This window comes from Lynx rufus, unplaced genomic scaffold (assembly GCF_022079265.1).
Source record: "Lynx rufus isolate CCGP_SWC_20201006 ecotype Redwood Valley unplaced genomic scaffold, mLynRuf1.p SCAF_2, whole genome shotgun sequence".
NCBI lineage: Eukaryota > Metazoa > Chordata > Mammalia > Carnivora > Felidae > Lynx > Lynx rufus.
Window position 1 is genome coordinate 13023230 of NW_025814834.1, and position 23526 is coordinate 13046755.

The 23526-nt window shown below is 40.2% G+C and overlaps 1 protein-coding gene across 1 annotated transcript in view; it reads right to left on the minus strand.

The window, feature by feature from the left end:
- NYAP2 (neuronal tyrosine-phosphorylated phosphoinositide-3-kinase adaptor 2) overlaps positions 1 to 23526 on the minus strand; it is a 250748-nt gene that overhangs the window by 115889 nt on the left and 111333 nt on the right. The window lies entirely within an intron of this gene.

Genomic DNA, 23526 nt, shown 5'->3' on the forward strand with positions numbered 1-23526 from the left:
AACTTAATATAGCAAGGCCATTTGAAACAGGGTCACAGATGTGGGAAATAGGAAACAAAAGTGCCCAGAAACCCCCTTACGGGTTAACCATCTTGCACGTAGCAGGATCTTTCCGTAGTAGCAAGAGAACGACTCCCACCAAGGCCACAAGTATGCTTTCACTTCGTAGCACACCAGACCTCCCATGAGAACCAAACATAATGGCCATCCTTGCTTTTTTTGGCCTTCTTCACATACTCTGCACTGTGGCCAAAGAAAACGTCCACTATTGCCCACAGTTCTCAGATGTGTGTGTGTTCAGACGCCGCCCCAACACTCTCCTCTGCTCCTCTCCCACTATCTCCCTGAAACACAAATCCTCCCATCCTTCAAGCCCTAATTCAAGCATCAATACTTCCTTTCTTTCCGCTTAGTTTTGTTTTTTGTTTTTTGTTTTTTGTTTTTGTTTTTTACTTGTGCTTCACGTATTTCTTCTTTGTTACCTCCTTCGCTTCCTACTTTGCACCTGGTTATCGGGTTCTCTCTCCTAAAGATTATGAGCTTTCCAAAGACAGAAACAACTCATCTTTTTAAAAAAAAAACAACAAACTTAACAGAGGGACTTACCCCCATAGGCATTTGATCAACTATTCCTATAGATACTTGTGTACTGGACAATAAACTACCAATGCATAATGTTTCAAAATTTTCAATTTTCTTTCTCATCCTTTCCTTCAGATTTTCTTCCTTCTTCCATCCATTTTCATTTTTTTTTTTTTTTAGTGAAAATTGATCTCCTTAGAGTTTCGAGGACTACTTTATCTTAAAGATTTGTTTCATTTAGGAAAAGAACCTAACTAATTAAAGCTATGTGTCTACATCACTACAGGTTTCCCCAAATAAGAACTCACTGGGTGGTTTTATCTATGCATGCCATCACCTCCACCCGGTAGTAAATCAAATAATTCATGGAGATGTGTCAAAACAGTACACATATTTAAAACTTAGGGATAGTTGTGTTATTAAACCACTGGTTTGATAGTGGCTTTTTATCTCTTTGCCTCAATATTTTGAAGCCATCAGCTTTACAAATTCGTGGCTATCGGTTATCTCTTGCAGCATCTCTACCTGCAGAGAAAAGTTACTAAATAAGTTAATTTCCTGAGTCTTGAGGGGAAAAAGAAAAATGTGACAACAAAAAAGTAGCCATGGAAAATACACAGTGGTGAGCACCCAATAGAAACTCAATTAATTTGGATTCAACCCAGGAGGATATTATGTTAGGGGAAAGTAAGTTGGGAGGAAAATCCGATTAACGATTGGAACATTCCCCCTCTCCCTCGGGCAAGTCAACTCTATAGAAGCTGAATCCCGGCAGTTCCATAGATACAGTCTACTGGGGCTTATCCTTTGTAAATCTGTCCTGGTTGAGATATAAAGATAGAAATGTTTGTGAGCTTTTTAAGTATCTGAGATCACAAAGGAAGCAGCATGGAATTAGAGAACCATAAAACATTTCATTCAGCTTCACCGAAGTTGTGTTGATGTATGCTGACACCTCTAATGATGAAAGATAGTAGTAGTAATGATGATGATAATAATAACAACAAGTGTAGTAATAATAGCTACCATATGTCACATGCATTATTTGTATCAGGCAATATGCTTTTGAAAGATTACTTCATTTAATCCTCCCCCAACATCCCTATATGGTGATACTATTATAAATCTCATTTTACAGACATTGAAACTTAGTTATACAGAAATTCAGTTACTTGCCCAAGTAAAAGAAACCGACTTTGAACCCAGGTGATGTGACTCAAGTTGCCATACCGTCCAAGAATAATTTACCTTTAGAGATGATGGTGTTTATTTGTTTTACAAACATATAGGTAAATATGTTTTCAACATCACCAAAACTCATCTATGAGTCAGGGGCGCCTGAACTCCAATTCCAACTTAGTCATTGGGTAACGTTGGGATAGTTAAACTCTAGCCTCTTTAAGCCTTCTTGAGCTCAACTCTTAAATGGATATAATAATGATGCTTATTTACAGGATATTGTGAGGGTTTAAAAAGACACTATATTAGAAGTTGTTAGCCTACTGCCCTAGGACGGCTTAAAACGTATAAGCAATTGGGGCGCCTGGGTGGCTCAGTCAGTTAAGAGTGTGACCCTTGATTTCAGCTCAGGTCATGCTCCCACGGTTACGAGATTGAGCCCCGCTTCAGGCTCCGTGGACATGGAGGCTGCTTACGATTCTCTCTCTCTCTCTCTCTCTCTGTCTCTCCCTCTGCCCCCCTCCACCATTTATGCTCGCTCGCTAGCTCTGTCTCAAAAAAAAGTATAAGCAATATCCCTATCAATTATTATCAGCATTCATTAAAAAATCAGAGTCTCTGACTACATTGGAAGATATGTAATGAGAGCATATGCTTTCACACATACTTCCCACTTATTTAGCATGGAGCTATAAAAATTAATGGCGCCAATGCCAGAGAGCCTACCAGTTCTGGGAAATTGTAAAATGAATGATTGCCTAAATAAATATAGATTTTATGTTCACTGAAGTATGAGATCAATATTTCAGTTTCCCTCTGTATTAGGTTTATAGCCTATGTATATCCACTAATAGAAGTGAATTTATTTTGAAAGCTGTAATCTTTCCCTTAAAATTATGTGGGCATTGGAATTTGGGGGACAATTGCCATTTCAGTGTTGGCATTTTTAGCTTCTTAGCTTAAGCTGAAAAAAAAAAAAAGAAAGTTCACTTTCGGTAAGTTTTAATTTAATAATGCAGTTAAAATCAAAACAAAAGGAAAAATGAAGAATGTAAATCACAGCATATGCCTGGCAAAGCCAAACCTTCAGCAGGTTAACACCTCTTATTGAAACACTCTTTTTTTCTGAACATAGATATACCCCTTAGGTTTTGCAAAATGACATTTGGGGGTTGTTTTCCATGCTTCGCAAATTTAGGAAAAGTGTGACTAGATTCTAAAAAAAGAGAAGGAGAATATTTCCAAAAATTGAGGTGGCTCATCTCAAGGACATCCTAAAGTTTTATGCCAAATGCATGTAATAAACACGTAGGCTTTCTTATATTCGTGTGATTCCATTTTGGATTTTATGGATATCCCATTATCCCTGTGTAGTGTGCCCCTTCATTCTTACAGAGTGGGGTTGGAAAGGGAAAAGATTTCCTTTTTTGCATGTGCACAGTTTTTCTTTAATGACCCTATAATTCTTCTTTCGTAGGCTTTGTATATAATTCCCATTTACCATTCTCTAAATTAAGATGAAGACAATGGTCCCATCCATCTATCCCAGAGTGATTTGACTCAAGCCAGAAGCTCACTGACCAAAGAAGTAGACACTGGTCTTTTCTGGTTCTAAGTTCTTGGCCTCTGTTCAAACAATGCAAACACCAGCAGTGCCATACGACGGGAGAGCAGAAGCCTTCACTGTCGAGCCCAGGGCCTCCGACCAGCTGTGCTGTTTTCTTTCTCATATTATTTGGCAATTCTGTTCAATCCACAGAAAGCTCAGACGTGGGGCCAATGGTGGGCCACACAAAGCAACATCCCAAGGATGCTGCAGCCCTTCCTTACCCTGGATGAAGTCACGGGGCTATTTGTGACTCTAGGCTTTCCGTTATTCAAATGGAACCACAGAGGTTACTATTTGGTTTCATTTTTAGATTTAGGCTAGCTTTAGTTATAATAAAAGTCATCTGGATAACATGAATTCTGAGCCTAAAATATAAGGAAAAAGAGGGCCATTACGGTTTACCCAACCGGTATTATTTTCAGATTATTCCCTGTGATTCTTTCTCTACTTCCAAGTCATACCTTCAACATCTAACTCAAAATCAGCTTGGACTCTTAACCCAAAAGATAAACTTGAACTCATAGATGTTTGAGTATAGTAATAGTAATAGTAATGGGAATTTAGAGAAACCCTCTAAACCAAGTCTCAAAGTATATTTTCAAACTCAAATTTGAATTTGTATGTACATAAACACCTATGTCTGTGTGTACACACACACACACACACACACACACACACACGTGTGTGGGTATGTGTGTGTGTGTGTGTGTGTATATATACATATATATATGCGTGTGTGTGTACAAACATGTATGTTTAACATGTTTATGTATATGTTCATTTATCTGTTTATCCATCTCTTTTCTTGTTTTTAAGTTTATTTATATATTTTTGAGAAAGAGAGAGCAGGGGAGAGGCAGAGAGAGAGAGAGAGAGACAGAATCCCAAGCAGGCTCCACCTTGTCAACATAGAGCCTGATGAGGGGCTCTAACCCATGAACCATGAGATCACCACCTGAGCCAAAATCAAGAGTTGGATGCTTAACTGACTGAGCCACCCAGGGACGCCATCTATCTTCTATATACCTAGAAATGCCCTGCTTTGTGACAATGAAAATGGTCAGAATGTTTGATCAGATCCTTTATAAATACAATTGTAATTATTATAATCATAATTAGCTCTGACCATGTCATGAGCCTACTCTCCCACTCCTACTCAAAGCCTGGCAACACCTCCTCATAATTATTAGGATAAATAAGGTGTTCCATGTCATGGCTTCCAGATCTTTCTCCACATCTTCCTACAGTGCTCCTCCTTGTGATAACTCCCAGCAGGCACAGGCTTCTCTTCCAGTGATTCAGACGAAAGAAGTGATCCTGCCATTCAAGTTTCTCCTGCCATGTGCTCCCGATACCTAGAATTCCTCAAATTCTTCCTAGAATTCTTCACTCCCTTTGTCCCCTCTTACTTAACTTTTAGATCTTGGTTTAATTTTCACTCAGGGACCTCTTCTTCAGAAATTCAATCTACAAAGAATCTCCCCTGAAAACCTCTTCTTTTTTTGTACCTCCATTTCTAGGTGCATGTTTATTCATGTTACTGGTTGTTGAATATCTTTCTTCCTCCCTAGATAGGAATATCATGTTAGTCTTCATCACCTTGTAGGCCTCAGCTCCTAGACCGGTGCCTGTGTTGGAATAAAATTAGAATTTTTGCAAAGCTACGAATAAAAATGTGTAAGCTTTCATGGTGCTCGTTCATTCCAAACAGCCCTTACTAATTTCATCGGAAATATTTTGCAATTAAGACCACGTCTGAAGACCTCGTCTCAGCATTAGACGTCTTATCTGATCCATGTATAAAGAACACATCATAGTATGAGAAGCATCAAAAGCTCACCACAATTAAAATAGGAGAAAAGATGCAGCCCAAGTTTATCCATGTCAAACTGGTAGTTTAGGTAGAGACAAAACAACTACAAAAGAGTGTGGTGCTGAAAATGTACAAGTCGGGACAGCACAGGACAGGAAGTTGACAGGGGCTAGTTTTAGGGTGCTGTCCTCGGTTGTTCAGCAGGAACAAACTATGCAGGACAAGCACAGAAGGTAACTGGGAACAGTACTGCCTCTTTCATTTCCAAGACTCTGAACGTTCTCAAGCAAATTTGCCCCTACAATGCTTTTCAAATAGCACAAAGACCCAAACAGGGGAGACAAACTGTTCTCAGCCAATAGGAATGTTGGTGTTACCTTGGAGATAAGGATCTTTTGCGATCAAACCCATGTCCTAGAAACCTGTGACAATCACCCTCTAGTGCACAGCACTTAGACCGGAGCATAAGAGCTTTCCAATGGGCTATGCCAGCAAGCTGCTTGAAACAATAACAGAAATTCCTGAGTCAGGGAGATAATTGACACATTGGACACATGTGGTAAATGCCCTTAGAATGAGCAGGAAGCCACATGCCCCGGATATCTCGAATTTTTCTGTGTATTTCTCTGTACAGATTCCAATGAGAAGCATTGTTTCCCTCATTTGTGTATCATTTGTCATACACCCACACAAAGCCAGAGCAGAACCTGTTCTTTCCCCTGGTGCATTTACCATTTAAAGGGGAAACAAAACACATATAATTTCTAACTATTTACCAGCAAGTGAGACTCACAACTGACAAAACACGTAGGAAAAGCACCAGTAATCCAAATCGCTGCCCCCACTCCTTCCTGCCCTGCCCTGTCTCCTGGGTTTCTAGTGAGCTTTTCGGAAACATTCTAATCCTTTACCTACGGTCCAGTGGGGTCCTGAACTTTTCAAAACACAGGAAGCCAGACCTTCACTAAATTATTTCTGTTACATCCTTATGTTCACTGCCATGAATTTGGTGAAAGCCAGCCCCAGACACAGCTGGATTGAAGAAAACATGAAAAGATATGGCCCCTAGTTCCGGAACCCCATCCATGGGGGTCAGCAGATGATTTGATATTTAATTGCAAAACAACATAATGCACGCCATGATAGAATGATATATGCGAGCTGCTGAAAGAAAACTATCATTTTATTAAAAATAAACTGATTTTTAGATTGCAGCTATCCAGGTGAATTGTTGCTGTGTTCCAGCTAATGGCCTCCACGTCCGCCGTGATAGTACTATGGAAGATAAACCCTGGCCTCTGTGCTTCCGGTGTCCTCCCCAGAGTGCTGGCTCCATGAGAGCCCAAACTGTCTTCATCTCCTTCTTTACTCAGTGTCTAGCCAAGGCTCTGGGCTCTGGGGCATACCAGGAGCTTTAAGATACACGATGAATGACTGAACACAATGATTCAAAACTGGAGATGCTGTGGGGTCCTTACTGCGTCTTACAATGCCACGCGTTAACTGTTTATCTGTCTTCCCAATTTCTTTTCCTCTCCCTCTCCTCCTCGCTGAGTCTGCTCTAGCCTCCTTCTCATTCCTGACTGCCAAGCACGGTCCAGTCTCAGGGCCTGCTTGCTTACTCTTCCCTCTGTCTGGAATGTTCTGCCACCAGGATCTGCTTGGCTCGCTCCATCACTTCATTTCAGTTCTGCTCCAAGGGTTTTTCTCTGACACAGTTATTCCCTTGCCTCTCCTCCTCCCTACCATCCACTCTCTCCTTTACCCTCGTAGCATTCATCACTAACTGCCATCACCTTGCATGTTTATTTATGTCTGCTTGCTTGTTGTTTGCCTCCCCGGATGGGAACCTTTATTCTATGATGGCCCGGACTTGCTTCCCGACACTCCTATATCCCCCCAGGCCTGCAGCAGTGCCTGCCATCTAGTAATTGCTCAATAAACATTTGCTGCATTGTGAAATTCACAAGAAGCCATAAGAACAGTATTTGGAAGGTGCTTCCTTGTGGCCCGCCTCTCTGCCCTCTCAGACCTCTACAGCAAATCCATGCAGAGGCTAGAATGGAATGTGCGGATGGTTTTCAGAAAATAAAAAGTAGGAAAGGAAACGAGAATGAGTCAAACCAAAAGCCACTTGGCTGATACCCATTTTTCCTGCCCCCTTTTCCACAAAAACCCATATAAGTTCTGTTAAGCCAAGTGACACGTGTCAAATTCGGAACACATCACAAATCTCCTGGTTCCTGCTTGCTCCCGAGAGTTTCTACTCCAATTGAACAATGACAGCCTCTAAAAACATGCCCAATCATCTAGATGCAAATGCAATATTTTATTGGTAGGAAAGAAATCACTCAGTTACCCAGATCCTATCCAAATTTTGCTATATTGATGGCTTTTTGAAAGGAATCATGCTGGTTTGGTGAGCAATTTAGCATCATGGATCAAAGGACCCTGAAAAGTACATTTGGAAGACTGCACTTGTAGGTGTGGATCTCAAGGAAATACTCAGTCATGTAGGAAAAGATACATAAAAGGCTCTATATCCCAGTGTTGTTTCTCTCAAAATAAGGAATAGGAATGTTGGTGTTACCTTGGAGATAAAGTATCATAACATAAATATCAGAGAAAAGTGTTTTGTACCTGAATTATGAGACATTATAACTATATGATGAAGTACTCTGAAAACATATCAATGGTATTGTGATAATATGCCCATTGACATAGAAAGATGACTAGGATTTACAAAATTATATTTTTATATATTGTATATTATATATTTATTTTCTATGACTGGCAGGAGAATCGCTGTTCTTTATCATTTTTGTGTGTATGTTTATTTTATGAGTTTCATATCATAATTCAGTTTCACATTTAAAATAAGTAACTTTAAAGCACAGAGAAGATAAAATACTCCCCTTCAATTTATAGCATGCTTTCCCGGTGGGTTGATACCTTCCATAACGGGGTGGAAATTGACTCTTGGATCAGGGGCAAACTATTGTCCTCCTGTAAGTGAAAGATATATATCCAGCACATCAACAGATACACAGGATAGCAGTGGTACTGTTTCACGGGAGGGCAATTAGGAAAAAATAAATCTTAAGGGGCTCCTTATAAGTGTAATAATAAAAAAAATGGCTGAGAAAGCTCATTTCATTCCAGTCCAAACATTTTAATCTTATGTTTATGTATCTTTTTGGAGATTTTTAAGTTCCTTCCGTTAATTTTGCACATAATGACTTCTCGCTTCCAGTAAATGCTGGTTTAAATCCAACCATTGGCACCGAGGGGAGGGCATTACATAAATCTATGAGGAGTTTCTGAAAAGAAGTAAAGAAATGAGGTTACTAGATCACTAATGGCAAAGAGCTTCAGCTTAGGAGATTGTTAACTCCAACATCCAGTAAGACACTTCAGGCATCTTGAAAGCAATCCTTAGAAATATTTCTGCTTTTCCTAATTGAGGTCAGACAATGGGAAGTTTTTACTAATCCCTAGACATAGTGGTTTTACTTTTCTTTTCTTTTCTTTTCTTTTTTTCTTTTTTTGGCATTTGTACAATGCCTTCATTTAAGACGTTCCTTAAAAGCATCCTCTCAGTGATAAATGAGTAACAGACTTGGCAAGCCTTTTCTCTACTGACACTCATATTTCAAAAAATCAGGGTAATGATTACAGAAGTGAAATATCAAAGACAAGGCCCAAATCAGTCCCCAGAGCAAGAGTAGCTAAAATCAGAATTATCAGCACAGTTTCCTCCCAGGAACACTTTGGAATCCATCAAAAGGACAGAACATGATGCTAAAACATCAACAATGAGGGGGGAAAGGAGGCCTCTACCTCCCAGTATAATAAAAACAACCCTTCCAGGTTCTCATAGAACATCCTCAAAAAGTGACTCAAATTCCAGTTGCAAAACCCAAACAGGCTGGGGCATTCCAGTAACACATTACAAATAGTACTCAGCCCCCAGATGAGTTGAGTTCTCAGTCAGAAGCTGAGTGGTGTCACAGGGCTACGATGACATTTTTGTTCTCCTTCCCCATTCCCAGGAGTCAGGGTAGTCTCATTAGGGAATGACTCTATCTCCAGAGGCTTCCCACATTCATAGAGGTCACAGTTATGTATGTATGTATGTATGTATGTATGTATGTATGTATGTAAAAGATTTTAGTGTTTATTTTGATAGAAAGAGAGAGAAAGAGAGGGCATGTGCTTGTGCATGCGAGTGGGAAATTGGCAGAGAGAGAGAGAGCGAGAGAGAGAGAGAATCCTCAGCAGGCTCCATGCTATCAGTGCAGAGTCCAATATGGGACTTGATCTCACAAACGGTGAGATCATGACCTGAGCCAAAATCAAGGGTTGAGCACTTAACTGACTGAGCCACCCAAATGCTCCCTCAGTCATAAATCTAAAGAGAAGCTATGGTAGGAGGAATCACGGCAGACCCCAAGATGCCCGTGTGCTAAAGTCTGGAACCTATGAATATCTGACCTTACAAGGCAAAGGGGACTTTGCATATGTGATTAAGGTTAAGGACTTTGAGATGATGAGATTAGGCTGAATTATCCAGATGAGTCTAATCCAATCTCATGAATCTTTACAACAGAGGACCTGTCCCCAGGCGGTGGTCAGAGGAAGGGAGTTGAGGATAGAGGCAGGGTCAGAGAGATGTCATGGGAGGACCTGACCAGCTATTTCTGGCATTGGAGACGGAAGAAGGGGGTAATAAACCAAGGAGTGTATGTGGTCTATAAAAGCTGGAAAAGTCGAAGAAAGGGATTCTTCCTTACAGGCCTCAGAAAGGAATACAACCCTGCCGATATGTTGATCTCAGACCAGTGACACTCTTATCAACGGAATTATCAGAAAATAAATTTGTGTTTTAACCACCACATCTATGGCATGTTGTTACATCAATGATAGGCAATGAATATGACACCAAGGGTAGAAATCTCAAGCTTCACTTTTTTTACCTCTATTGCTAGTTCTTAATATAAACCAAAATATCTTAAATGTCAATGTGACAAAGTCAGTGTTTCCTCCACAGTCAGACTACTCCCCTATGGAGGGTCACATCGTGAGATCAAACCAGTCAGTACCCAAAGTAGTATAGGCAGGGCAGGAAAACCAGAGTAAGGAAGTCAAATTTCCAAGAACCCTTGTTCATTTTTCCCTGAATCTTTTAATCTAGTACTCTAATGCATTAGGCAATATTATTCCACCATTTTGCTCAATTGTGGCTTTGTTAGAAAAATAAAGACCCTTCTAACAATGTAATTTCACCTCATCTTAAAATAATTGAGCAAATTATAGGCCCTGGCAATCAGCCTGGCCTATTGTACTTAGTCTTTTTTGTATTTACCCAAAAACATAAATATGATAAATGAATACCAGGGGAAAAAAGGATAAGCTTTACAGGTTCTTTTGGTATGGTGACTCTGATTTGAATTATACATTTGACTAAAGATTCATGGCCTATTTTGTTTTCGTCATTTTGTTCTCAGCTCAAATACTGAGAAGGCCATCCATGACTACATATTTAACATAGTTCATCAGCATCCATCGTATTTCCCTGTTTTTATTTGTTCACAATATCTGCAATCGTTTTTATATTTTGGTTCATATATCTATGTTCTACACTAAAATATAAAGCTCTATTTAATTGCAGATTTTATCTATCTTATTCATGCTAAATATCCATTTTGTAAAATGCTTGATATTTACTAGGCAGCCATTAAATAATTGTTGAAATGATGGGCAGATAGATAAATGGAATAATGGATGGATGGATGATTGGATGGATGGATGAAAGAAAAAAGACAGCTAATGCCCAGAAGATGAAGAAATCTTCACAAAAGGGTGACATTTCATAAATCTTCAATGGAAAGAAGGAAGGATTACAGATGACATTCTACATGCAGATAATAACACTATCCAAGACCCAGAAAGGAGCATAACTTTGGTGGTATGGAAAGCACAGAAACTAGTCAACAAGATTGGAGCACTAAGGCAGGGTTTGACAGAAGAAAAGTTGGGATTGCTGCATGTTAGCGATCAAACAGCTTTGCCCAGGAAATGGGCATAAAATAAAGAAAGGAAAATAGGAAGTTGAGTCCGGAGACTGGTATTTCAAAATGGGCTTTCTTTCACTGCGGCCTCTTAATATCTGAGCCTCTCTCGTTTCAGTGGCTCCTATATTCTCAGGTGGAACCATTTGAGATGCCATATTGAATTGTAGTACTATGTCTGAATCTGTTCAATGTAAGCCTGTGGGGGATTTTACATATCATCAGATATTCACGCTCTCATAACCCCATATATGCCATGGGGGGAACTGTCTTCCTCATTTTGTTGAGCTTGACCATGTAACTTGCATTGGCCAATGAAACTAGTGCGGATCTCATATATTTTATGTCTATGAAGAGGATTTAGACATGCGTGGTTGACTTGGCCTCTGTCAATCATGCTTAAGAGAAAAGCACGTCCCGAGTTCTGCTGGTGCTGCTCATGCTAGGTCTCAGCATGAGAAAGATTTGAAATAGACCTGAATGTGATTTATAGTCTAAAGCTGAACACTGCCAGTGATAATGATGTCAAACATTATATTCTAGTTAGTAGGCATTATTATCACAGTAAAACCTGATGAGAATGCTTGCTACAGGAGAGCTGGGTCACGAAATGTAGCAAAGATAGTCAACAACTCATCACCATTTATCCTTCCCCTGGCAGAGTAGAGAACCATGCCTAGAAAGCAGCTGTCCAACTAAAGACTGCATAACGATGGGCAGAAGCCATATGACAGTTCTGATCAAGGGAATGGAATCAATAGAAGTGACGTGTGTCTCTTCAAGGCCAACGTGACTAGGAAGCCATATCTTCCCACAAAAGAGAAAGTCATAACATCGAAGAAGTTTGGTAAATCACATAGGGAGAGGCCACGGCAGACCATAAACACCCCCACCTGGACTGTTACATGAGCAAGAGCAGAATTTCTATTTTCTTAACTACTAAAATTTACTTTGAAGCTGCACCCATTAGCCTATGCAATATGTTTGACATGTAACAAAATTGTATATATTACAAAGTTATGAAATTATCTCCACAGGATTATTTAAGGATCACAAAGGGTTTATGTTTGCTTAAGAGAATGCTCTTCAGGGCGCCCGGTTGGCTCAGTCAGTTAAGAATCCGACTCTTGATTTCGGTTCAGGTCATGATCTCGTGGTTTGTGAGATCAAACTCTGTGTCGGGCTCTATGCTGACAGCGGGGAGCCTGCCTGGGATTCATTCTCTCTCTCTCTCTCTCTCTCTCTCTCTCTCTCTCTCTCTCCCCCCCTCAATCTCTCTGTCTTTATACTCCTCCCCTGCTTGTACATTCTCTCTTTCTCTCAAAATAAATAAATAAACTTAAAAAAAGAGAATGTTCCCCCAAAAAAGAATGTTCATTTAAAAAAAAAAAAAAGCTAGCTTTCAATGTGGTAACATTTTAAATTCTTATGAATAAATTTAAGAAATCTTCATGTGTTCTAGTTAATAAGAAGAAGATCAGTGAAAAGATCCCCCACTCCCACGGAGTTTATATAGTGGCAGGAGTAAGACAATATAATAAGTTATATAATATTTTTTAACGTAATAACTGCTGATAGGAACAAAGAACTGGGTAAGGAATATCAGGCTGTGGTGTCAGGATTTGGGAGGGGCGATGAGGAAGCACAAGTTCATTGTATGTAGTTGATTCTTGCCTGAGATGAGTGGAAATGGAGGAAGGAAGGAGCCCCCTCAACCAATCTCTTCCATTCGTACCTGTCACCACCGCTCAAGTGATTCTAGAAATTCTAGAGTTCCCATTGTCCTCATATTATCACCACATGATTTTGGCTGATGTTATTACTGGGCAGAGGAAGAGGAGGGGACTACTCAGGCTCAACTGGTTTGTGTGGCAATGGTCCCATGTGGATGGGATGAGGCGTGCTTCCATATTGTGGAAAGCCTACGGTGGGATCCATTGGCACACAACACCAGACCTGTTGGTCACACCAGTCACTATTGCTAACCATATGGATACATCTTAAGTCTGGGGACTCTAACAATCCCTAAAGATCAAAGATGTTATTAACCTAAGACTGTGATGAAAAGATTTTAACAACATAGAATCTTCGGTTATGATGGTGACACTAAAAGACCATGCCCAAGGAAGGGAAGAGAAGGTTCCTCATTGAATAGCTAAAATTTGACTCTACATATCATTTAGATAAAGGAAGAAAAAGGACATAAAATATATGTCCTACATATAATTTGGAAAAGAGAAGAAAACAGAAATAAAATAAAAACTCAACTCAGGTGCAGGAAATATATTTATAAAACGAATGAAACAAAATGCTTGTTTTTCCCCTCCCACCTATCCTATATTTATTTTGGCTGCTCCCACCTCCTTCCAAATGGCTGGTCAAAACACAAATCCTTCTGGGAGGAAGCTTGAACATGCTTATTTCAGTCTACGAATTATCCTCTAAAAATCATTCCAAAAGCATTAACATACTTTGTATAGAAAATAAAGATAAAAAATTGTGAAGAGAAACTGGAAAATACTTGCAGTTTCTGTAAGCTGCTATAATAACTACATTGAGAAAGCTGTGATTATCTCACAAATGCTGCTCAAAATTCCCATGATCTGTGCATTAGCTGTTATCAAGATAAATGTTTTCTGAATGACAGTTCTAGAGATGTTTATGGATTGGGAATTTTTCCGTAATACAAATAGTTTACAGTAAACCCATAAGAGGACACAAGAAAAAAACAAAACAACAATATGTCTTGCATAGCTCACTGTTTTTCTTGCCACTGAAAAATGAAAATTCTGGTACCAAAAAGGATTAGCAATGGACACCAAGGGGCCAGACTGTTACAGGTTCATTAAATGCCTAATTTTGTTCTTTTTCATGTTTAGGAGACACTTTTTTGCTTTTTTAATCTTTGCTAAAATTTGATCGAGTGTTCACCTCGTTATTAAGCCATAAATGGAAGGCATACACACATTTTTGCTACTGGAACCTTTTAAATAAGGGTTAGGTTCACAAAAATGTCCAAGTATTCTTTGAAGCCAATGTAATAAAGTACTTCCAAGGCCAAGGATCAAGGTATAATAAGTCGCCATCCACTGGGCTATGCTTATCGTTTTCCCTCCCAGTCATGGTACTGAAGAGATGATGGCCAAAATGGTGGAGGGCAACTGTGCTGGTCATTGAGACACCATCAATCAGCTCGAATCCCACCCTTCCCTGGTCAGCTCTGTGGTGCTGGGGTAATGTCTCCGCAAACCTTGCTCACGTTTTGCCAGGTGCTCCCTGTTCCAATCTTCCAAAAGGAGGCAAGACAGGAAGACTGAACAACTAAAGGAAGGAGAAGGGATTTATTTCTTCCTGTTTTGCATCTTGTTGTTCACTATTGGGATGGCATTTGATTACAGTCTCCAGATTTTTCTAGCAATTCTAGAACTAGCTTCATCCTGTCTCGAAGGCAGTTCTTTCTCCTCAGAACTTTAGATGACTTGTACTTAGGGCTCTTCCTCCAGGCTTCTGGGGTTTAAAAACCTCTTCCGTTGGCTCCCAAAAGACAGTCGCCACTTCCTGCAATTTCTATTTCTGGGTTCTTATCTGCATCCTCTTTTTGCCTTTTCAGTGCTTCCATATCTGTTGAATCAGTTCCTTATATGAAATACTCTGTGTTTAAATAGCAACTGTAATTTCTATATCTGTGACTGGACAGTGACTAATATAAGAGCCAAGGAAAAAAGTTTGAACATGTGAGGGAATTTTGGACAATCTATCCTTCACTGAAAAGGGCAAATGGAGCAAAACTGTACGTGTAATGAATGAAAAGTAGGAAAGGAACAAAGGCCTATGTGATGGAAAAAAGGGCTTCAACTATTTCATAAAATTTTCAACTATTAAAATAAATGTGTTGATGCCAATGATAGCATCTGATAGCTTTTATTTTTCAACTTCTGAGAGCTTAACATATTGATTTGAATATAGCAAATATCTAAATTGATTGTAATGCACCAGTAATTCCTAAAGGAAAAGAACAAGAAAGTCCATAAAAGACAAGAGGATAGGTATTATATACACTGACACTTTTCTGCTATCTACGTACTTTCTCCCAGAGTTAAACATTTGTAAATGATCTTGCCAATCTGTCTGCTGCCTTTGTGCCTGGGAGAGCTGCTGAAGAATATCACAGAAATCCACAATAACAGATTGATGTTATTTGCTATTACATTCATAAACACAGCTCATACAGGCATTCAACCCTACCCAAAATACTATTATGTATTTCCAATTCCCATAATGATAGTCTTGCTTTCTGTATGTCTTTTCCGACTAACATTTAAGGCATAGCAAAGCACTAAGACAACAGAAGCTGGTGCCTGGGTAATTCAGTCGGTTAAGTGTCCGACTTCGGCTCAGGTCAGGATCTCATGGTTCACGAGTTTGAGCCCCGTGTCAGCCTCTGAGCTGACAGCTCAGAAGCTGGAGCCTGCTTCAGATTTTGTGTCCCCACCTCTCTCTCTCTCAGCCCTTCTCCCCACTCACGCTCTGTCTCTCTCTTTCTCTCAAAAATAAACATTAAAGGGGCGCCTCGGTGGCTCAGTAGGTTAAGCGTCCGACTTCAGCTCAGGTCATGATCTCACGGTTCGTGGGTTCGAGCCCCGCGTCGGGCACTGGGCTGACAGCTCAGAGCCTGGAGCCTGCTTCCGAATTCTGTGTCTCCTCCTCTCCCCGCCCCTCCCATGCTCATACTCTGTCTCTCAATAATAAATACACATTAAGAATTTTTTTAAAAAAATAAAAAATAATAAACATTAAAAAAATATTTTAAAGGAAACAGAAAACAGAAGCAACCTGTGATGGTTACTTTAGTGGCCCCCCCAATGAACTTTAACTCTAGCATGCAAAACCTTGAATAGTCTCTTCCACATCAACTCTGGCTTTGACCATGTGACTTGCTTGGCCAACAGGAATATTAACAAGAATGATGGATGCAAATGTTTGATAAATACTTGAATATCAGGTGTGTTCTCTTAGAAATGGTTGCTCTTGGAAAGTGGTTGCCATGCATAAATGGACACTACCGAATGGTGAGAACCCATATGAAGAGAGCTGCTAGAGGTGGAAAGACCACCTTCTGGCCAAGCTTCCAGCTGGAAAAAATAGCGTAAGTGGCCTCAGCTACACTGTATGGAACAGAGCTACTTACTGTGTTCAGTCAAACACAGAAGAAGAAGAAACCTTCATCCTGTCAGAGGCCTTTGTCATTTGATGGGGACTTTCCTCCATTGGTCATCTCCTCTCCCTCTCTTTTGAATCTTTCTCATCACCATCCTTCCTTGTTCTTGTTCCTCCCATAGTTTATACAAGTATGGATGTAGCTGTCTTACTCTGACCCCTTATCTCTTCTGGCTATAACCCCATTTGGCTGCTTCTTTCCATGGCCAGCCTTTCAAAAATTACATCTGCCCTCTCTCCACTTCCTCATAGTCCATTTTCTTTTCAGTCCCCTTCAAATCTGCCTCCTGTTTCCACCATTCCCCAATTGTATGTGTGTGTATGTGTGTGTGTGTGTGTGTGTGTGTGTGTGTTTGTCCTGATCACAAATGGCCTCTATATTGCCAGATCTAACAGACTGACTTCCACCCACTACCTACGTTAAGTTCTCAAAGACTTGTCACCATTTATCACTATATCACATGGTACCTTCTTTTCTCTTGGCTTTTAAAGTACCTCCTGTCTTCCCCCTAGCTTACTGGTTACTTTGTCTGGTTTCTTTCTTGGCTTCTCGTCTCACACCTGACTGAATCTGAGTTGCACATGGGTTGTTTCTAGACCTTATGATTTTCTTCTGCTTTCTCTCCCAATGTGATTCTAGCTAATTCAGTGGCTAAATGATATCTATTACAATGACAGCCAAATTTATAGCTCTAGCCCAATTCTCTAGAGAACTATATCCGCTTGTATACTGTTTACCTCCACTTAAATATCTGACAAGCACCTTAAGCACATTCATCTGAAACTCAGCTCTTTCCTAATCTTCCCCATCTCAGTGGTAACTCCATCATAAATCACTTGTTCAATCTAAAATCATAGGAGTTATGCTTAATTCTACTACTTATTCTTTCAACAGACATTTAATTGAACACTTACTACCACCAAACATACACTAGATTAACATGATTCTTGTCACTGCTTAGAGTTGACAACAGATGTGAATGGATAATTACAATACAACTGGAAAAAATGTAGTAATAGAGAATAGATAAAATATGTCTACACGCAAAGGGATAGTATTCAAGTGCCATTCTGGGAAACAGAGGAAAACATTTCAAATAGCCAAGTTCTGAGAACTTTTGCTCTCATTACAGGAACTGCTCAGTTTCTTGTTTGGCTTATTACTTGAAGTTAACCATACAAGTTAGATCACAAATTATGTATCCCTTAGGATAAAGGGTTCTCAGGTTTGAGATAAATGTTTTCCTAATGTAGAACTTCTGTCAAGCTGTGGTCCTGAGTGGTGATTTGGATTTGGATTGGTCCCTCTCTCATCAAATATCTTTGAATTATTCTCCCCTCAGTTTCATTTATGTGGCTATAAATCCCACTTCATTTCTTTTTCTCTGCCTTCTTGTTTTGCTCCAATCTAGCATAATTTTAGAGTGGTAGGAAACTTGACAACCCCAGTAAACCTCCTACTCTCAGAGACACATGAGCATTATGTAATTAAACAGTGAGGTGCATTGCTTAATACACAGATCTTTTTTTTATTTTAAGCACTTATATTTGGTGACAACATGAATCTTAATAAAAGTATATGCATAGTTCATATATCATACTTCACCCAGAACATGCTAGAAGATTAAGAATCATGAGTAGTTGTCCTCTGTCTAACGTGATAGTCTCGGGAAGTGCAAGGTTTAAAAGAAAATTATCGTGCTTCATATGAAAACATTTTGAAGTATTTTAAAGTATTAATACGGTGTGGATTTCATTGTACCTGTAGGGGTAGGAAATGCCACAGGTAAGATCAACTATCGCAAAGAATTTCTCCCCAGTTCAGTAAATACTCCAGTGGAGTAAGAAATTCACGGTAATAGACACAAGTTGGTACATACGGGTGAAAAATAATTGGCAAGAATGATCTCAACGATTATTAGATAATGTTTTTCTAATTAGTAGATTTAACATTAATCTCTGTAACTTCATTTCCAAATACATAAAGGTCAGCTTTGATATATATTTATTAAACATAGCATATTTCAGGAAATTCGGTAGGGAGATTAGAAAGACTAAGACCTTCAAGAATTGAAGCTTAAAGGAGCTAAAAGGAGAAGACAGTCTTGTAGGGGAAAAAAAAAAAACGCAGCAATGCCAAGCGTGGCAATAAGAGTACAGAAGGGAGCACATAGAAAAGAATACTTTGTTCTGGAAAAATACAGTCCTGGGAGGAGCTGGGTAAGTTCACTCATGAAGGTTTGAAGCAAGAATGTGAAGAATGTATGGATGTGTTGAATCACTATATGGTACACCTGAAACTAATATAACTCTGGACTGGGATTAAAATGGAAACCTAAAGAATATGAAGAATGTGATAAATTTTCCAGGGGCCAGGGGGGAAGTAGGCCAGCATTTGAACATAGCTAAGTCTACGAGAATGCCAAGGGGCAGGGAGCGAGTGCATTTGGAGGGCAGGAGGGAACACTGAGCTCCAAGCTGTGGGCAGAGCCTGGGCTGAGCAGAAGAAGGGAGGCTGAGTAAGCCAACAGGGCCAGCTGGAGACGGCCTGGGGTCTGCATAGAAAGCGTCTCTGCTTTCAGATAATGTTCTAAACTAGATTTGTGTTTGGTAAACATGAAAAGTTAAATACAACCTTTTGCATTTATTTAATGATGAAAAGCTGTGACTGCTATGTTTATAATTTAAACACCTATAGATCTTTTGCTGCAACTCATTCTTGACTCACAACCTTCCAGATTGCAAGAAAAATATGTAAATGTAATCAACAGCATACATTTAATGAGCTTTCATCTACACAGAGCTCTGGGATTCTTTTCTTACAGATAGGACCTGTATATCCTAAACACGTCTATATATCTACACCTAAGTATCTATACCTATGTCAATGTCAATGTCTATGCCTGTATCTGGAGCTAGAGCTATATCCCTGGTAAGGAAGGAATGGGGCAGGACTATGAGTAACTGCTCCAAATAAAAAGGTAACACTTTTCAACTTCTCATCAATTCCACAGCTCCTACCTTGCTCTGAGCCACCATCACATCTCACTTGGATTACTGCAAACGTCTCCTAACTGATCTGATTCTATATCTGACCCCTATGAGTCTGTCCTCACTGCAGCCACGACAATGATTCTTTTCAGACATCATGCCACTCTTCCACTCCACCCTTTGACTGACTCCCTTGGGTGCCAAGTCCTAGGATGGCCCAGGTCCTGAAGGGTCTCACCTTCTTTTTCCTCTCTGACCTCTTTCTTGGTCCTGCATTTTTTTTTTAAGTAAGCTCTCCACCCAATGTGGGGCTTGAACTCATCACCCCAAGATCAAGAATTGCATGCTTTACCTACTGAGTCATCCAAGTGCCCCTTGGCCTTGTCTTTTTCATCCACAATGTTCCCCCCACACTGACCTCCTACCTATGTATTTCCTGCCTTTGGGTCTTTGCAGCGACTGTCTTCTCTATTTGGAACATTCTCCCTGAAGACATCCACCGAGCGCACGTCCCCATCTCCTTACTGTCTGTGCAAGTTATCAATTGATTGTCTCTCACTTCTAAACTCATCCTCTTCCTGCTTTTGACAGGAGATCTAGGCTCTTTAAATATCTTCTCCTGGGCCAGCTGGCACAATGTTAAGCTTTGTCAGTAGAAGATGCTGGAAAAACACTGCAGCAAAGTGAGATCTTGCTTCCTGGTTCCAACAGCTCACCAGCCAAGTTCTTGCCGTGCAAGTGGCTTCCCTATGTCCAGCTCCTATAGAGCCCACAGCTTCTCTAGCCTGGGCTCCGGAAACACCCAAAAGTCATCAGCTGCCTACAGCAACTCTCCCCACCCCAGAGGCTCTTGTGATGGAGTAGTTCTCATGAGAAACTTCTCTGCACGGTTTTTCCCACACCCTAGAGGGAGGTTCTCTGGCAAGTTCCAGAAGGTGGATTTCCAGCAAGAGCACTGTTCCACAGGAATGTTTCTGCCATCCAGTAATTCACAACTGCACCTCCCAGCAAGGCCTAGAACTCAGCTCTGGCTGGAGGGCACTATCTCAATCCTAGGAGTAGGGGCTGTTCTTCATATGTTCTATTCCTGCTTTCTCTGCAGTTTGCTTTCCCTCTTGCTAGTTGATCTCTTATTAATTTAATATTCTGTTAAATGATTCTTTATAGTATATGCTCCTTATTCAAATTACCACATGGTTTCTCCTGATTGGGTCTAGACTGAATCACTATCTTAACTCAAAGATCAGGATGAAGTCTTTTCTTCTCTCTCTACTTAAGTGTTCCTGCCTTTTGGACCCCTTGGCCTTGCTCCGGATTTTTCTTTCTTCCATAACATTTATAACCTTCCAGCATCCTTGCCAGTTTATGGGTTTATTACATCTATAGTTTATGAACTGCTTACTCTTACTGGAATAGAAATACCTCAAAGGTATGCACTTTTTTCCAAAGGTTGTTCATGGATGTATCTCAAACTCCTAGAACAGTAAGTGGCACATAGTAGATGGTCAGTAAATATTTGTTGAAGGAATAATCAACAGATCACAAGCAGCTGCCTTTCTGAATATACTATGCTCACAACAGATCCCATACTTCACCGACCAGAACACTGATCCCATTGCATTATGACTACCTGTTTAAATGTCAGTGGCCCTCCCTGGGTTGTAATGTCCTTTAGGGGACATTTCATATGTGCCAAGCACATAGCAGATACTTAATAAATATTTGTTGACTGGGATGCTTGGGTGGCTCAGTCAGTTAAGCGTCCGACTTCGGCTCAGGTCACGATCTCATGGTCCGTGAATTCGAGCCCCGCGTCAGGCTCTGTGCTGTCAGGTCAGAGCCTGGAGCTTGCTTTGGATTCTGTGTCTCCCTCTCTTTCTGCCTCTCCCCCCTCACGCTCTGTCTCTCTCTATCAAAAAATGAATAAACGTTAAAAAAATTTTAAAAATTTGTTGACTGATGACAACCTCAGGGGCATCACTACTAACACTGAAAGTAATACAGGGGGAGAGTAGTCAAGGCATTTTGAGCAGGTGATGCTCTCGGACTTGACATAAACTCTACAAAGTCTTTGAATTTTGTTTCTCTCCTCTTAGTATTAGGTAAAACGATCCTTGTTGTTCTTTTCCCCCTGATTATTCATTGTCTCTAACATGCTATGGGAGTGTGAAAACAAGACCTACAAACAAATGTATACTAAGTTAAAAACAAACAAATAAATGTGCAACTGCCATTCTGTACAATTCACAAGCCTCAGTGCTAGAAGGAGTTTAGCTCCAGTAAGCTCTCTCTCTTTTAATTCTTCTTAGTTTTTAGCTGTTCTCGTTCGATGAAGTTGTCAGAAAGCTGAGGTTTCCAAAGGGTGATGTGTTCCCATGTTCTGCTCCATATAATCAACTTAATTTAATACATATTGTAGCAAAAAAGAAATTTGAAAAGCTTGTCTTAAATCACTGCCCTCCCACTTATCAAGAAAAATCACAGAAAGCAATACATAATATAGAAACTCTCAGTACAGACACACAGCCATAAAACCAAAGCACTCTTTCTTCAATAAGTGGATGTTTCACCGAGGTCAATTAAAGGCAAGATTTATGCACACTTGATGTCACTCTGCCTTAAAAAATGGCTTTACACACTCTTCTTGAAGGTAGAGTGAGGAACCACTCGGAAGCTGAATGCCTTTATAATGGAAAAACAGAAATAATTTGTAAGATAACCCTGGTCTTTAAGACTACAACAGAAATGGTGAGGGGAAACCCCAAAATATATGAGAATAGGGAAGACTAAAACTGACTTCCAAAGTCACTGAAGAGGAAGAAATCTCATGTCTCTATTTAGAGCATCTCAACTGAGAAGCTTGTTTTTTATACCTTATCTGAATGGCACAGGTTGAACCTTCTTTGACTTATAAAGTGAGGATAAACTTAAAAGGTCTACAGTGCCAATAACACATTACAGCCTGTAAACAGTATTCTTTGACACTATCCATAATTAATTTCTGTGCCTACCAAGATTTAGAAATGTAAAACAGCGGAGAAAATATAAGGCCTCACAAACCTAATGAAACCTCATTGTATTGCATTGTATTGCATTCAGAATGGTGACTGTATTGTAAACCAAGCTGGGATTGAGTGATGGGTGGACGGTGTGGGTAGCAGTTGCTCTGGGGTCTTGGATGAATGGAAACTTGCTATGGAGACTAACTTGGAAAAGGCATTCCAGACAGAAGAAATTTCACATGCACAGAAGGGCCCGGGATCAGGAACAAGTTTGGCTTGTTCAGAGAAAATCATGTAGTTTGGAACCTCTACGAGGGGCATACATGGTAGGAGATGTGGCTCTGGAGGCGGGCAGGAGTAAGATGATGAAGACCATACTCACATTTTGTGCTTTCATCGGGTAAATGAGGAAGTAGGTAACAAATGACCCAGAGAAGTCAGGAGCTGGATAATGATATGACTGGATATGCAAATGAGAAAAGTCCTCTCTGGCAGTAGTAAAGAGGGTAGGTTTGAGAAGAAGAAACTGCAGGCCAGGCAGCTGTCCAGGTGAGAAATGACGATGGTCTGAGATGGGAGAGTAAAAGCATAAATGATGGAGAGAGCCAGACGTGGGACATCTGAGGGACAGAACCTGGCCACACTTGATAATGGGTTAGATGTTCAGGGTAAGGTAAGGAAAGAAATCTGATAAGGCTCTTACATTCTGACCTCGACATCGAGAGAGGAAACATGGAGGAATTGGCTGGTTCGTTGTGGGCATGATGAGTTTGAAGAATCTGTGATGTCTATAGATAGAAGTGGGTCCAGAGATTCAGTCAGACATTTGGAGAGTATGTGGATTCATCACTTATTGATTCAACAACTATCTATCATGGTAGAAGATAAGCGCCAAGGGCAAAATCTGGAGACATCATCATTTAAGAATCAGGCAGAACAAGAGACACCATCAAAGGAGATTCAGAGAGAAGTCAGGAAGAAAACCAGTAGAGGGTGGTGCATGAACAATGGAGCAGCAGGGTTACCAACATGGAAGTTACCAATGTCTAAAATGCTGAAGAG